General features: G+C 42.5%; 1 protein-coding gene across 3 annotated transcripts in view; it reads left to right on the top strand.

Moving 5' to 3' along the window:
* Window positions 1–14,735, top strand: part of TIAM1 (TIAM Rac1 associated GEF 1) — a 537,211-nt gene that overhangs the window by 125,721 nt on the left and 396,755 nt on the right. The window contains exon 2 of one of the 3 annotated variants that reach the window (XM_069204046.1): window positions 14,448–14,644. The exons of 1 other annotated variant lie outside the window; for it this stretch is intronic. The gene's annotated coding sequence lies outside the window, so the exon portion shown is untranslated. The remainder of the gene's footprint in view (window positions 1–14,447; window positions 14,645–14,735) is intronic. One more of the 3 variants, XM_069204047.1, reaches the window with a different exon arrangement.

Below are 14,735 nucleotides of genomic sequence, written 5' to 3' on the forward strand. Positions count from 1 at the left end.
GCATCTTTAGCAGCTCCCTTTCTGTAACAGCATTGATGGCTCCTGCTGGAGGCAGGGAGCAGGCTGGGACCTCGGGGGGCCTTTAGGCATCCCCCCACTGTCCTATTACACACTGGGTGCCCTTGATCGCACCCAGGACATATGGCTGGGCCCCAGTGGATGGGGTCCTTGGGACTGAATTCAGCCAGGGGAGGGGGGGTGATGTGTGTGGCCCCTCTCGTCCCAAAAAATTATAAAAGACCGGGCCCTGGATAATGCGGTCCCCAGGGCCAAAATTGCCCCCCCATGGAATTTTATATTGGGCCCCAAGGGATGGGGTCCCCAGTGCTGAAATCAGTCCCACCCCCCCATGGACATTTCCCGAACGAGGTAGCACATACTACCTAACCAGTAGAAAGTGCCTCAGTTGGAAAGACATTTTGTGCAACAGTGTGGACTCTTGTTGGATAAGCGAACAGGGAAGCTTCTGTTCTGGCCATGATGCTCATTTCACAAAAAATTAAAACTCAACAGAAAGCACTGATAAATATAAATGAAGCAGGTGTCCCAGTTGAAGTTGGAAATGACAAATGATCCTAACTCCTGGACTTGGCTGTTGTAAAGCAAGTGTGTTTACTCAGCGATTTCATATTGAAAAACAATCTGAAATCCTTCATGGTGGTCAATGCATCTTTCATCTATTGGAGCGCAATCAGACACACTCGCACCCAGATGCACTGTCACAGCTACTCACTCTCACATCGAGAGACAACCTCTCACACCTTTTCTCACACCCAGAGAGACAGGCCCTGTGGTCAACTCCTGCTGCGTTTGGCCAAGGGCCATCCACGTCAGTGATTGGCATAATCTATAGTAATGAAAATTACTTTATATAAAAAAACAAAGAAATTCACTGAGAAAAAAAGGTTACAGGGACGTTATAGTTAGGAAATATACTTTAAAAAAGCCTTACAAATTCACTTTAATAACCCAAGGTGTCAGGGACATTATTGTTAGGTTCTGAATTTACTCGCACAAAACCATAGAAATTCAGCAGTTATAGTTAGTTATTTCAAGTAACAATAACGCGTTCCCTAAGGAAACTATAAGTCGCACCCTCGCCATCCACTACTAATTACCCCAGATATTACAGCACTCATGACAACTTTTATAATGTCAATAAAAATATCAATGAAACTTTAGAAGTCAAATTATTGAAGAAAAGACTGTGATTGGTGTGGCCGTGAGTTATAGTTGCCTTAGGGCACAAGTTATAGTTATTTGAAATAACTCTTTACTATAACTGCTGAATTTCAATGGTTTTGTGCAAGTACATTTAGAACGTAACTATACGGTCCTAGTAACCTTTGGTTTTTAAAGGTTTTATATATATGTATATATATACCTATCTGCAAAATATTACATGTATGCCTTAACCATTCATGCCTCTACATTCAAACTTGCAGTGCCTCTACATTCAAACTTGCGGTAAAGGTATTTGTGGTAAAAGCATACTCCTGGTAAAATATTTTGTTGTGAAAGGTTGTTGAAAAGATGTTTGTTGTAAGGCCTTTGTTGTAAAGGCTTCTGTTGTACCGCTGTGATTAATAATACTGTTTCCACTCCTTTTCAGAACCTGCTTAATATGGTTTGCTGCTTTTGGAAGTCTGCATTACTTGAATGCACCTGAGTTCCAGATTTACTGATAGAGAATACCAAATATCTTTATACCAAAGTTTTGCATCTGAGTATTGGTAGTTGTTGCCTCAATATTTGCCTATTTGTTGTAGCCATTCGAGAGAACTGTATTCTTTGGCATATGGCTTTACTTGTAAAGGTTTTTTATTCATTGTTGTTAAAGGAATTTTCTTAAGTAAGTGCCAAATCCATTTTAGAGTTAACCAGTATCATTTCCTCTTTGTCACGCGTTTCATTGGTAGTTTAAATAATTTAGACGTTTAGTTTTCATTTACGTGCATTCTATGCTATGCTCTTTGGAATGAGCGAACACGGCTCACTAAATCAATAAGGACCCTTTAAACAGATGTTGATTTCCGGGCCAACACACCCACATATGAATCAACTAAACAATTCTGTTATGGTGTCCGTATATTAGATAATAATGTATCCTTAACTAGAGGAGCTGCAGTTACTGTACCCATGAAAACACTCTTGCAAATATATTTAACATCCAGAGGTTACACGTTGTGAATTGAAATTAAGTATTATCAAATTATGAGAGTTGGAAGTTAAATCTTTAATCTCATAACCTCTTAGTCATGTTTCAGGAGAGCTATTTGATTTTTATAACAACATATAAAAAGCTATTAGAAGGCATTTAGCAAATGAGGTCAGACGCTGTTGAGGCCCAGTGAAAGCACAATCTTGGCATTAAGCCCTGAACAGCAAGAGGCATAGAAAGCACGGTAATGATATGTGTCCTACTGCAAATAGAACACTTTTTAGGGTCGAGCCTGCGTCGCATGCGCTTGCGAGACGCTTTAGGAGTTAGAAAAGAGCCCGGTGCATGTCACGTCAGTATCTTTCATTGGTTCGTGGGCTTGCCTGTTAAAATCTGCTTGCTTTCATTAGTGGAGGGCATGCATAAGTCATGCCTTTTCCGGTGGTTAGCCCTCCTCGAGCGCAGCAATCAAGTACTGAAAACATGCGAGGCTCGCTGTTTTCAGTCAGGTTTGTGGACTACTTTTTATCTTTTGTTCACAGTATGATCTCGCTTAGCAGAAGTCGAGCGCTTTGCATAACATCGACCCTGTTCCATAGTTAATTGCACTTTTGCCGATTACGTAGATAATTGCACTTTTGCCGATAGGTTTCACTACGAGTGAACTGTAGCAGCACGATCGCGCTGTTTTTTTCCATTCAATGTGGGAAGAAAAATCTGGTTGGGAGTTTACAACTGCTAATAGCTGTAACTCGGAGAAATGCGAGACCCTATTGCATTGCAAATGCTTGTTATCTAATGTAGCTGGTTGTGAAGACTTTATATTATGCTTGGGTGCGTGGTAAAGTGTAGAGGACTTCACAGATAGAAAATGAGTGGCATGCTTAACTTCCCATGTGAGCAGGGTATTCTGTTAAGGGAATTCTGTGTTGCAAAGAGGGGGATACTGAAAAATTAGATGAATTCTAGTGAAATCAACTGCAGCTGGATGGCTGGTTTTACAGACATATCGATACCAGGAAAATAGACTGTTAGAATTTTCAAGAAATTTTCTTTATGCAAATTTTCTACAGATAAGTCTAACATACAGCGCTTGCTGTATCACTGCAAGAAACCTATTTTGCACTTATCAAGAACTTACACTGGCTTACATTCTGCCAATTATGTACCATTGTTTGGCTTTATTGTCTAGCTCATTTAATTGCTTCTTATTCAGTGGCTTTCCTTATCCATTATAAGGATTTGAGTGTACTATATGATATGGCTGGGTAGCCTTATCATGCAGTACACTTGCAAAATACCATCTTGGGTCTAGTCAGGTATGTTTACTTTACCTTAAGCTCAATCCTTTATTGCTGTAACTGCCAGCAATAAGGCTTAGAAAAGGAACAATGTGTAAAGCACTTAACAGCATCAAACAATGAGATAAGAGTCCCAGGACAAGAAAGAAACAAGACCGTCAGGACAGAGGTCTAAGGGGCCAGAATGGACTCTTTGGACAGCTACCTGACCATCAAAGCATTTTTAAACCAAGATCCCAACTTTACAGAATGACTGCCACAGACAACAGTGGAGTAATCCTGATGCAGAGGGAAGCAGGCTTGAAGATGCTCAAATATGCTTCTTATGCTGTGTGATCCACTGGGGTGTAGTCCGGGCGAGTTCTCAGTCCACAGGTAAGTGGGGGCAATTCTGTCCATGGATCTCAGGGTCCCACATAGTCCTTTTTGCAAGGTTCCAAGGGCTGCTGATGCAGCCCTTGCACTTTTGCAACACAGTTGTCATGGTGTAAATTTTTGGTTGAGGCTGGTGTCCGCCTTGGGTAAGGAATCCGACCAAAACCAACACTCATGAGTCCAGCAGTCACAGGTGCACCTTTTGGCTATCCCCGGCGTCTGTTATTGGCAAAGATTCTGCGATGGCTACCAGAGAAGCGACTTGGCTCTTCAAGCTTTAATGTCCCCAGTGCTGTTCTGGAGGGCCTGCCAACTATCCCTTGGAGTCTTTGCCTTGGGTTAGGGCTGTGAGTCAATTTTTTTGCCAAGCATGCAGAATAGGGTCCAAACTCCGTTAGTCCAAAGTGCAACAGGTGCAGTTGCCCCAACGTCACCTCTCTGTGCGCTTCCAACGGTACAAAGTGGTCTTCCTTTTGACCTCTTTCCAAGTCCAGTGAGTACTAAGAGTCAACGTGCCAGGGGTGCCATATTTATCACAGGAAAGTGGGTAGTGACCGCGTGGTCCTCTCGGGGCAATATGATTCTATGTCCCTTTCTAATTAATAATGAAGTTCCTGTGATGTGTGGCTGGCTATCTCAGAATGCCACATTCATGCCCCTTTCAAGATGGTATGACCCTTCCTTGATCATGAGGAGCAAGGTAGCCCATCTTAGAGGTGTGGCTATCTGAGGGCAACACTCCCATGCCAAAACTGGTTTGGGGGTGAATTTCTCCTCTCTTGCCCTGTTTCCATGCTGTCTACAGGAATAAAAGGTATCCTGCTTAAGGGTTTTGGGCCAGGTAGCCCATCAAAGGGCATAGCTAGTAGGTCTCAAAGGTGAGATCTGTTGGCTTTACCAATGCTTTTTTAACCATATGGTGGTGTCCTTTTTAAAAATAAAAATAAAGTGTGCACGCATGTGTCTACATAGATTTACCTCCACAAAAAATCATTTTAGGAGGAACTTAAAGTTGACCAGGTGTTAATAATGGCAAATAATACACACGCAGTCTTATAGCTTGATACATTTTTTTCATAAAGAAATGTTATATAGTTTGTGATTTTGAAGAGCTTCATCAAATTAGGTAGTAACTGAGTGAACATCAATGACTCTCACTCACGTGTACGCACACACACTTTTTTTTGCTTTCTGCCCTTTTATTCTGTATCCTGTTATCACTCGAGTCTGGTTCACTAACAGGCACATGAATAATATTTATTATTTTTAAACTGAGAGTGCATGGTTTTAAGTAGCCTGCTGTGCATAAACAGCAGTGAATATCAGTACCAAGAAGATGTCATGGCTTCACAGCACAACAGAGTGCCTCCGCTGGAATGTGGGAAACTATACAGAAGTGAACTGCTGCAGGTGGCAGAACCGAAGACAAGCGTGTACACAGGCTGGAAAGCTGCTTGAAAGCAGATGCTTACAGTTGCTATTGGCAACTAAGCTCGATGCATGCAGTGCGCTAGCTGGTGTCCCGAGGCAGAAGGGCTCACGAATCCAGTACATACTTATGTGGTGGGCCAGTGCGCCATGCTGCCACATTGATATCCAGACTTTGCTAAAATGGGATTTTCCCAAACAAACAAATGCGTTATCCAGCCAGGCAATGACGACCCTCAAATAACATGATAACAATGTGCCTCGACAACTGCTCAGTGCACTGCACACGCTTTCACTCCAAATGAAGGGCAGTATCTGCCAAGTCAAATGTTGCAAGTGATTCCTTATTTGAAAACCTGCATACCAAGTAAATGGGATTAAAGTTATCCACCTTGGAAGAACCGAAGGCTGTATCTGATGGGCTGCGAAACTAGCCTGTGGTCTAAACATTACACGTACATCGGATTCAAGAGCTTAAACCATTGAGCTCTCTTATTATGCTTTACTTTGTGCACTCTTGATGTCCATATGTGATATGACGAGGATGGCAACCTTGATTTTGTACTGAACATCTCGCCACATCTTAGCCTCGTCCTCCACCTATCCTCTTCGTGGGTCCACTTTCATCCCCTCCCAGTTACTTGATCACTCTCTATCTTGCCCACAGTAGCCACTGTTTCTAAACTGTTTTGCGTTTTTTAATCTTTCCACACAGAACTAATTATTAGTCATTTGGGTAATTTAGACTAGCAGGTATTGGAGCGCCTTTACATGAGCACCAGTTATATGACAGAAGGACACGCTTGAGATACAGGGCCAGATGTACCAAAGAATTTTACCCATTCTGTGTCTATGGGAAAAAGCTTTCATACATATGGCCCTAAGTTATTTATAAAGGATCACAGGATGTTGAGCCGACGCAGAGACTCGAACCCAGTTCCAAAGTCAGCAGCTGTGGCTTAAAGTAACATCTGCTAATCATTTCGATCCTTACATTAAATGCTGTGGAGTTCCATTGCGGGCTGCACTACCTTACTCAATGGAATAGGAGTGCCTTATCTTGCCAATAAGGTCTCCTTTTCCTATTTCCATGATAGAGCCTATGTACTTGGACACTTATGGACCATACTCGTCTGTGCCAACTGGTTCTGCCGGGTGGAACCCAAAGCACAGTTTAATTGTTCTTTCAGGTCTTCAAGTGATTCTTCCTTATACCTGCAGTATTTATCAGGTGCCTCAAAAGTATTGCATCCAAGTTGTACAGCGCTCCACTGCCTTTGGCTAGGCATATGCCATACAGATACCGCTTACAAGCGTTCACACTGTGTGTTGTACATGCTTCAGGATACCATGGTCCACTAAGTCATAACATTGAAACTCTTGACTAGGTGGATGAATACCCCAATAGTAGTAGCTATTATCCTATTACCGCATCTTGTTCAATTTATGCAACATATTGCCACCCATCATCCTTTCTTAGCACAAGGTACATTATTGTTTAGAAATGTTCTATTGCTCCTGCAGAACCGGAATATATAGCGTTTCTTCATATTCCTCCTTATCGTTCACTCTGTTCTTATAGCATACACCTAGATATCACATTAATGGTGAGGTGTTTAAGTGAGTTAGGCAGGGGGGGGAGAGTGTATGGCATTATTCAGGAGTCGTGCAGAAGGTTAGCATACTGGAGGAAATCACAGTGGGATTCGTGTAGGTTAGAGATCATTGGATAGAACCTGCTGAAGATGTGATTTGAGTGGTGATGTAAATAGCAGTTGGAGTAAATGACATTCTAAAGGTGATCAGAGTGCCAGGTTTCCTACAACAGTGTAGCATAGATTCTGAATGTCTACTCCATGTTTTTCGTTCTTGCAGTTTTGAAGTTTGACATTGGCAAATTCTTTGGCATCTGGTGTCTACCTTAGAGGGACAGATTATCTGCTAGCTGTACTAGTGTTTTACCCTCATAGCTGTGTAAATAGCACAGCATGTCCTGAAAATGATGCAGGCTTGTACAGACAGCAAATGTAATACGATTAATGTGCTCAAATTCCTTTTGTCCCTTAATTATGCAGGCGGCTAAGTGTAGGGTGCCATTTAATGTTGCCAAACTAGTGTCAGGAATGCATGTGCGGTGTGTTTCATCACAGTGTAGGCATGAAGCTTACATCTTGGATGGTGTCCCAGGAATCTGCTTCTGGTTGGAATGGCCTTGCCTTGCACAGAATACAATACCATGATCTTTGAGTCTATTTAATTATGGTTCTTTTAGAGCAGGATGTTGAAGTTATGGGACATGGTCAGGATTATGGACAGGGGCATGAGTCTTTTAAAGTTACTATCTGAATGAGAGTGTCGTTGGTATAGTTACGGATGAGAATAAATTCAGGAAATGGGCACCCAAGGTTTGATGATGTAGAGACCGAATATGAGGCATTTGGTGTTTTTTACTGGCAAAGCTTAGACTCCGTCATATTGGACTGATTAGTGTATCGCACTCAGCTAGGAGGACTCCTAGCGCTTTCATGTCAAGATAGAAGATTAGAGGAGAGAATAGATTCTAATGGAATTGTAAAGGAGACAAATGAAGACAAGTCATGGCCTTCTGACCGATGAGACCTTCTGACCAATGTCGTCTTTGGCTGCTGACAGACCCAACTGTACTAGGACGTAGTGTTACCATTGTCTAATAAGAGAAGTTGAGCGTAAAGCCTGATTGCCATTTATGTACGAGGGTGTAGGTGTACACATGATGTGTAGCTCTATTGAGCTGCTCCTTTAAACTTTAGGAAGGGAAATGGTTTAATGCAAACAGCATTGTAGTCTTTGAGCAGGCAGTAGGGCCTTCCGTTGAAGATCTGAAATGCATCATTATTTATTGATTGTTACAATATTCGTTCATTTTCAAAGAATAGTGGAAGTGGAAATAGCACAAAGAAAGGTTGAAGTCATTACTAATTGAACAAACACAGAAAATGAAGAGAAAAGGAGTTACGAGAAAAACAATGAAATCTTAATACTGTGGTAGCTTATACATGTATGTGTGTATGTATGTATGTATGTGTGTATATATATATATATATATATATATATATATATACACACATACATACATACATACATACCAGGAGAGCCTTTTAGGAGGCCAGGACTAGCTCAGATCTTTTCATAGGGTTTATTAGGCAAGTGCTAGATTTTTGTTTTTAAGATAGAGTGGCATGGCACAAGAAGATTCCTTGGACACAGGAGGGGGATGACCTACAAGAGAAGTTGGCCAAGGATCCAGCAGCACTGTAGTAAGATAAGCGATAGCTAGGGGTACTGGCTTGTTCATTTGTCCTGGGGCCAAAATTGACGATTTTTATAGATGCCCAATTAATTGACATAAACGCTAGTTTATGAATTTCCTGGGATTTTGGTTTAATAGTCAACTAGAGATACTGCAGGGAAAAGGTGATATGTCTCACATTTGTGAACATGTACATTTGCCTTACATTCCTAAGGACATATTATGCATGAGCTCGAGCTGTGTGATCCTTTACCCTTTAGAATGTGTGCCTTGAAAGGCGTGTGCTCTGGATACCAGCTGAAGTCACCCACCCTGTCCTCCAGTGCTTGCCTTAGCTGTATCAAATTACTAAATTATTTTGCTGTGTAATTGAAATGCTTTTATGAAGTTGTCCTATGATTCCAAACTCCTATGTGAGAACTTACATATTCTAATGAATTCCTTTCTCTTTAGCTTTAACAATGTCCTTGCCTGAGTTAATCTTTAATTAATCTACATTTTCACCCTGCAATGCTAGAATTTAAAACCCTGTTAGATAAAGGCCTGATGCAGCCTTCGTCTTCGCCAGGCCTCGTTTACCTTGATGGATCCCTGTGTGATACCTGAGGTTCTTGCTTGTCATGTGAAGAAGAGGGGACATTGTCCTTCTAGGATGTGATTTTCAGCTCTTTTAAGGAAACGGCTACATCTGTTGTCCTGGTTAATTTAAGGAGGTCCATTTTGATAGGCTGCATTAGACAACGTGTGACAGTTTGGTGTGTGTTGTGTTCAGTGTAGTTGAGTTCTGTGCTATAAAAACAGATATCGGGGAGCCTGATGAAGCGGAGATTTGTTATAATGTCACCAAAAGAACCTATACATCGATCAACAAAGATGCAAAAATATAATAGATCTACTAAAACAAATACATTTTTGTTATTACCTGAATTGATGTTCACTTTTACTTCTTTGCAGAAGCATCTCTAATAGAAGATAATGATAACCCTGCACAGGCTTGTATTTGCTAACTGCAAAAAGCCATGATCTAATATGCCATGATTTAATGCCAACCATCAGTTATTTGATACATCGCATGCCACTTGTTTGTTTTTATAGATTGTTTCTGCATACATTAACTGGCAGGGTTTTGTATTTAAAATTTTTAGTTTTATCTGCAAAAGTTTGCACAGTGAATTGTAGCATTGTCCAAATGCTGTTTTAGACTAGTCATCTGTCTCCCTGTTACAAGAGTGACTTTTAGCCTAAAACACTGAGTATATTGCAACCTTCGCTTATGTCCCTGCAAGCTTAACACTGTGCACAAGAGAAACCGGAATTGGCCACCAGTCAACCTCATTGCGTGGAGTTATTTGATGGCTTTACTCATCCACATTATGTTGCACGGAGTGCCTAGTTACATCGAAGGTGAGCTTGCATTGATCTCTTACTCACCAGAAAGCCTTGGTCGGACTCTCCTTGTTAACTTGGACCAGCAGTCAAGGCCCAGCTCAGTGAAGGTGGTGTCCAGTGTGACACTAAATACTTTGTAAAACAGTTTTTGAGCTCCCACCAGTTTTTCTACATTCAGTCGGAATTGTTACTTTAGCAACACCTCACTGCCCATCTGAAGTGAAGCGTAAAACTAAACAGCAGAAATCACACAACACAAACACAAGATGAGTTAACAAACCAATGCTCAAACTTCAATCACTATATAGTGTTCACCATTAAAAAGTGATCGCAATCACTACACTTTTGTAATCAACTGTTTTGAAACAATCACTCTCACTGGCAGTAAATGGCCAGTGGTATCTGACTTTTGATCCGACCACCAACACTGGACTACATATGAAAGAAAGGACCATTAACAACCTGTGTCCGGGGCAAGACCCTGGTCTTCTGCCAGTGATTCCCACAGTACTGGGAAGTGAGGTTTCTATTGGTGTAAACGACTTTCTCTGATGAACTCTAGTCAGGCCATCATTTGGCTGATATCTACCTCGTACAAATCACATTTTGCAAACAATCTCCTGGCGAACCTGAGGAAACTACTTCTATGTGCCATGTTTGTTATGGTTCTTGGGTGTCACGTAGCATTTTCAATATCTTAGTGCAGTTCGATTGGAGGGTGCTTCTGATGGAGTTCGAGCCCCTTGATCCACCAATGTCTTTGAGTTTTAAAACGTTTTCTCATGCCACTCTTGCACTTGGAGTCTGTTTGGCCTTGTTGACTATGTGAATACTGAATGATTTTAACAATTATGGGACGTTACACTTTTTCTATAAACTTGGCCGCATCTAGATAGCAGCAGTGCGAACGACCATGAAATAGCTTTCTCACTTGTATCCTTAGTCCTCTGCTTTTGCAATTTCTATAATCTTATGGGTGAGGGTGACTTTGTTCTCAGTGTTAAGCAGAGGTTCAAGAATCATATTCCTCAGACTATCCTGTTGTCCACTACCAAACCATAAAAATGTTCTGGAGAGGGTCGGTCCGAGGGTTCCAGTCTGAGTATTTGCCTTATCAGAAAAGACTGGGGAATTTCAACCTCTACCGCTCCATTTCAGAATTAACTATTTTAGTAGTGTTTTTCTAGACACCACCCTCCATCAGTAGAGATTAATATAATTGCAAAGACCATCCTTTATTGTAATGGTCACAGAAAGTATATACATGACGGTGCCAAGGTGCCGGGGGTTGATATGTCAGGTGACACCCAGCATTGGAGAAGTGCACGCACAGCATTTCACTCCACGTACTTGGATGCAGAATATGCGTTAACATGCAGACCAGATGCCAAACCTTAGGATAACCATCACCGTGGAAGCTTGAAAATTATGGTGAGGAAGTGAACACCTGTGCAATGTCCTGAGATACCTAACCTCACAACGAAGGAGGACTGACAGCTTCATAGAAATATGTTGGAATCAAAGAGTGGTTTTCTTGTTCTGAATTCCTTTTTTTGGGTCAAAAGGAAGTGGATTTATTGTATACATTATCTTTGCTTCAGTTGCAAGTAAGACATGTTAATAGAAGTCATGCTGTCTCCCTTATCTGCTGGAGTAGAGTGAGAGGAAGAACAATCCTAAGGAGAGTTTATTGACTGGCAATGAAATCCCACGGTTTCCTAGTAAAACTGCAGCGTGTGCACCCTCTTCATATATTGACCTCTTTTTTACCATGAACTATGCCAGGCGTATCACTGTGCATGCTGGGTAGGCCGGTTCATGCTGTCCTTGGGATGCTTTACTGTGCAAACCATGGGAGGTGGGTGGGCACTACAGGCCTTTTCTTCTCTCAGCATCAGAATTATTTAGCCACAAATGGGATTGCACTCAAATTATTATGACAGATTAGATTGTCTCATTTCATGTCTCTCATTGGGGAAAGTTTCCAGAATTTCATTCTTCTGGCTCAAAAGCAGCAGAAGATTGTCTACCCATTCATTTAATTTTGAAGATGAAGGACTGCTTACTGAAGTGCTGGCATTCAGACATTGGAATAATTCTTCTGAAATGGAGGCATGGATGGTAGGCCAGAGATGTTTGTCTGGGTGACCATGTAGGAGTGAGTGCCTGGTTCTCATTCCTGGATTCTGTAAAAGAAGATAAAACTGTAATTGTGTGTCATGCGTACACTTGTTCACACCCGTCTCCAACAGGAAATACAACTATGTTGGCAGATCCCTGTGGTCCTACATGAGTCAATAGTGAATCTTCTGCCACCAATCTCAGTACACCTTCCAGGCCCTACTTCTTTAAACTTGGGCAGTATGATCTTGCTCCAGTTATGTCTTTCAAGATTTGCAAAGCAGGAAGACTTGTGATAGATTAGCTAAAAAAGAAGGCGGATCTGATGTCCATGGTGTTCTTCAGCTATTGTGAGTGCATGGATGAAGAAATGCAAAGTGCAATGTGAACCAGCCGCAGCTGAGTAAGTGAAAACCATGTTTTACAAAAATAACAGATGGGTAACTTAGTAGTTGCACTCGCCCTTGAATATGTAACTAAATATCAGTGATACATCATCTGCTTGTTGGATCTGCCTATACTCCTAACACTACCCTGCTGCTGTTCAGTTACCGTCATTTGCTCGTGCTGCCTCTGCCACTGCAGCCATTACAATGTCTGCTTCATTCCCAGCACCCCTATCTTTATGTCTGGTGAGGTAGTCGTGGATGATATGATTCTCACCTTCAAGATTACAAAGAACACTGATAATAGGATAAGAGAGGCTTGGTACCTTTAATTATTCACCACCATCCAATATTATCACTAGATGTGGCATCCACATGTCCCTCCAACACACTTCTACAGTCCTTGAAGGGAAAGTATTAGTACTTGTAATACGTATTACAATGCTCCAGTAGGCCTCATTCCGAGTAGGGAGGGACATTATAATATGTATGCAGGCATATCTTTTTGCACAAATTGAGTTTCCGAATTGTAATTTCCATGTGAGAGGGTTACAGCACAACAATTCTGCATTTTCTCTGGAGACATTTTCCAAGGAAAAACCTGGAAAATGTTGGCCTGGGAGGATGGCCGGAAAACGGTAACGTCCAGTAACTTATGTGCAGAACAACTATACCATATGCTATGTGGGACTCTGCATAGGTCGTAAGTACTGCATCTTGTAAATACCACACCCAAGGTAACAGAGTTTACCAGGTGCAGTCATTTCCATCCATCTACCCCACAAATTGCAACGAGGCCTTTTTATCCACATCCATTTGGCAAACTTGTATCCAGCATATCATCAGTGGCATGTATGAGGAAAGCAATTTCTTCTGACAGTCTGAATGAAGCAGGAGATAGCGGTACATAAGATTACATTACAGTAACATTGAATTAACATGACATTACATCACAGATTTAACATTAAGGGTACATGGGTGGTGTATGTTTTGCGTGTGAGTTGTTTAATAAAGAGTCGTATGAAAGTGGCTGAAAATATTACCCCTCTCCTGTGTACAAACAGTATGTGAACGCTGCACAGAGTGGGCAGATGTTCCCCTGCATCTGGCATGAAGCCATAGTCATGATAATTCTGTGGGGAATCTATTGAAAGAGATGGCCGTGTTTATGTTGTTGCATATAATGACGTCGGTAGCATGACTCGAAACCCAGGTCTTCGGAGGAGTGAAAAAATGCATTATATAATGTGCCAGAATAGCACAGGGAATTGGCTTTTCTAAACATGAACATGTGACTACTGATAATTTAAAGCAAGGAACGGAAAAAGCTAAAAGAAAAGATAATAGGAGGTAAAAATGACCTCCGTGAGGCTTTGCTTCGCTTGCATTGCCTTAAAAAAATCCTTAAAGGTATTTTGCAGAGACGTGCCCGGGTTAATTGGGAAGCACAGTGGCCGGGTCCAAGGGCGGTCGCGCGCCCATTAATGTATCCTGTTGTGCGGTTAATGTCGCAGGTCTTCCGTGTGCTGGCATTTTTACCACGTGCCACGCGGAGCACTGGGCTCTGGTCGGATGCGACACTTCAAGGGATTTAAATTAGTGCTGCCAGAGGATCCAAGAGGGCCTGACACGTGAAGCAGTGAGTCACGGAGTGGGTAGCGGCGTAATGACAATGTAAGGTTTTCAGAACGTGCTGCCCTCCTTGTTGACATGCTTTCAGGACCCTCCTCGTGTGCCCACTCTCTGGGTCCCCCCTGCCTGTGACATGTGCTTTTGTTTGTTGGCCTGTGCCCCGTCACACCCCCCAGATCTCCCCGCGGCGGAGTCGCAGGGCAGTCCAACCAGTCGGGCTGAATATTTATCAGCCCGATTGCGTAAATAAGCGCGGGCTGCTTGTGTCACCATGCAGTGGGATTGGTACATTATTTTTAATAAAGTATTGTGATTCGTCCTTCCGCTCCGTGCTGAGGCTTGTTTTCTCTTTTTTTCCGCTCCAGCAGCTTCTCTCCGGCCGTGATGCAGCGAGGGCTGAGGCTCGGGCGTCCCCTCTCCACGGAGTGTCCGGGTGGCAGCTGCCGGCAGCTTTGATGGTTCCGGCGCCTCCGCGTTCCTGTCACAATGCGCCGCTCCTCGCACCTCCGCGCCGCAGACCTCTAGCCGAAAGTTGCGCTGGAGACCCCCGGCGCCTAGCCAGGTATGGCTTTGTTTGTAGTGGCTCTGGGGGGAGGAGCAGGGGCTGGGGCAGCTGTCATTGGTGGGTTACGGCTGCATCCACATCTTCACAA

The sequence above is a fragment of the Pleurodeles waltl genome, chromosome 8 (genome assembly GCF_031143425.1).
Source record: "Pleurodeles waltl isolate 20211129_DDA chromosome 8, aPleWal1.hap1.20221129, whole genome shotgun sequence".
In the NCBI taxonomy this organism is placed as follows: Eukaryota; Metazoa; Chordata; class Amphibia; order Caudata; family Salamandridae; genus Pleurodeles; species Pleurodeles waltl.